At 35.8% G+C, this 2,883-nt stretch overlaps 1 long non-coding RNA gene across 1 annotated transcript; it reads right to left on the reverse strand.

Moving 5' to 3' along the window:
- Positions 1-1,000: 1,000 nt before the first annotated feature.
- LOC145804330 (uncharacterized) lies at positions 1,001-1,547 on the reverse strand. The gene is made up of 4 exons (XR_014345965.1): positions 1,452-1,547; positions 1,327-1,370; positions 1,128-1,196; positions 1,001-1,045 (listed from the first exon to the last, which is right to left on the reverse strand). It is a non-coding gene; the product is annotated as an uncharacterized LOC145804330 (long non-coding RNA).
- Between the last annotated feature and the right edge of the window lie 1,336 nt (positions 1,548-2,883).

Genomic DNA, 2,883 nt, shown 5'->3' on the forward strand with positions numbered 1-2,883 from the left:
TCTAGTGACATTCCGTATGCGTTGCATTAGGCATTTAAACATGGACTTGGATCATGCATGATTGCTAACATGTTCTTGTTTTGGCTTGGAGTACTTGTTAAGCATTTATGCTTTAGCATACCGCATGCGTATGAGTGTTGCCATAACAACATGATTACCATGAGGCTAACTGCTTATGTGATATGACTGCTTGAATGCCTGTGGATGGAGGTTGAATTACCTAAATTGGAATAATGCATTAAAATTGTGAGTTTTAAGCCCACTAGAAAGTGGCAAAACCATCTTTTTAAAAGACCACTCAAGGGTGGCAAAACCTGCATTTTAGCCTACTTGCGAGTAGCAAATCATCTTCAAAACGAACATGCAATATTTTGTTCCAATTTAGGCGATTTGGTCTATACTTGTTTGCTGTGTGCATAACATAGTAATTCTAGGCTAATAACCGGAATAAGAACACATAACGTTTTCAAAAACGGATATCACGGTTAGTAGAGGCTGATCTTCGGATCGGGCGAGAGGGGGTGCTCATAGCTGACCTTTCCCAATCGTACCCAAGCTCTCGAGCCGAGGCAACTTTGGTGATGACGGACACGTGGCCTTTGGCACCGAGTCAGGATTTCCTAAATTCCCCCATAAAAAATATTTAGGTGGCGACTCTGTATCTGGCAAAGCAGTCCATGTTTGGCACTTCTTTTCAAAAATCTGTTTCTCAAAACGATTTGCCAGATTTGGACTCTTTGGTTTAGATTAAGGACCGTGACACAAATTGAGTTCGAACTGTAGCAAGGCCCACGGGCGCGTCTACACACACAAAGTGATGCAAATCTACAGAAAATACAGTGGCAGCTCAATCACCTGGTTAACAGTATCCTTAAGTCTCACATTGGTGTTCTTAAGGTCTGATCCTGCATTGTCGACTTGTAGGATGTGAAAATACACCATTAATAATTTAAGAATACTTGTAGCTTCAGATATTACTAGGACGGGATGTGTTCTCAAGCCTTAGTGTCAATCTGTCCATTAAAGGAACTTGCCTATCCATTTCCTGTATGAATTGCAAAGTCAAAAATTGATGTGCACAAAATGGGACAAAGCAATAGATACAAATGCACAAGGCAGTAGCAAACCTCATTCAAATCATGGGCCATGTTTTTCAATGTATCCAAACCTTCTGATATCACTTCCAATCCTTGGTCCTGTGTGAACATTAAAGTAAAACACAGTCAGATGCTGCATTGTTGACCTGTAGGGTGTGAAAATACACCATTAATAATTTAAGAATACTTGTAGCTTCAGATATTAGTGGGACAGGATGTGTTCTCAAACCTTAGTGTCAATCCGTCCATTAAAGGAACTTGCCTATCCATTTCCTGTATGAATTGCAAAGTCAAAAATTGATGTGCACAAAATGGGACAAAGCAACAGATACAATGCATAAGGCAGTAGGAAACCTCATTCAAATCATGGGCCATGTTTTTCAATGTATCCAAACCTTCTGCTGTCACTTCCAATCCTTGGTCCTGTCTAAACATCAAAGTAAAACACATTATTTTTATTTTTTTATTTGGAATCAATAGAACAATGGATGCAGAAATCATAGAAGAATAAATCCTCATCAGAAAGGAAAAATCATATTTCCCTCCAATTAAAAAAAGAAAGGTATTCAACTCTAAAGAATTACATGCCTGCTTTATTTTCTGAATTTCCTATGCAAATGAATTCCATTGACCTGATCAATGTTGACAAGCCTTATCTGGTTTTTATATCTATACTAACCTCACCACAAAAAATAAATAAATAAAAAAAAAAATAGTGTTGCTTTATATATGACGGACCTAAGAAATCTATTTTCTAATCTTGTTGGATTTAATTGAACAAGGCTCCAAATCATCCAAGAAAACCGGTTCTGTAGTTTCCTAAACAACCACTAAAGCTTTGGATCATTTGTGCAAAGTGGCTGTTCAAACCAGAAGTCACATGCCTAGGCTTTTGTTCTTGAAAATTAGAAATTTTTGCTAATTGCAATGCACAGGTAATGTTTCTTCTCACAACATTTCAGAAGATAATGAATCTTGAGATCTTGCAGTATAAATTGAAACCATATGATCTGAAATGAAATTATTTGTAGTATTCATTTTCGCCCTTAAGGTGTGGGATCTGCCCAATCTGATTTGATTTAAAATATTAGATATTCGTTTGTGTTCATGCCAGCATATGGGCAGGTTCAAAATTACCTGAACTCTTCATAAAGAAAGTTATACTGGTTCAAAGGCTTTATGGTCAGCTTTATTCAATGTGATTAAGGCTCCATTTGGCAACTTGCCACCCAAAAAAAAAAATAATTTTGAGATCCAAAAAGTCAATAAAACAATCTAAAAAGCCAGTAAAAAAAAGTCAAACATCTCAGTAATTCACAGTTTTCAAAACAACTCAAAAAGTTCATTCCCAAACACATTAACTTTACCTCATTAAAAAGCCGATTCGCCACTAAAATAACCAATTCCCAACCAAGACCTAATTTCCAGAATGAAATCAATCGCAGTTAACCTAACAGTCAGCAGGTATTGATTGAACTTCTCCAGTTAGTAAGGGAACAGTACATGACATATTTATTAGGATTTAAATTAACCTATTAGCTAATTAGGTATATTATGTGAGATTGTTAAGCAGTATAAATGAAAGTTTAACTTAATTACTGTCACTTTCTTTTTAGGAACTGCAAAATACTTCTTTTGTCAATTAATACGAAATAAAATCTTATCTCAAGGTTTTATCCAGATTAGGAGGGTAGTTTATACCAAATCATTTTTCGAGGCGATCAACATTCTATAACAATATTTATTAGGATTTAAATGAGCCTATTAGCTAATTAGGTATATTATG

Source organism: Camellia sinensis, chromosome 12, assembly GCF_055761805.1.
Source record: "Camellia sinensis isolate YWXY chromosome 12, ASM5576180v1, whole genome shotgun sequence".
NCBI lineage: Eukaryota > Viridiplantae > Streptophyta > Magnoliopsida > Ericales > Theaceae > Camellia > Camellia sinensis.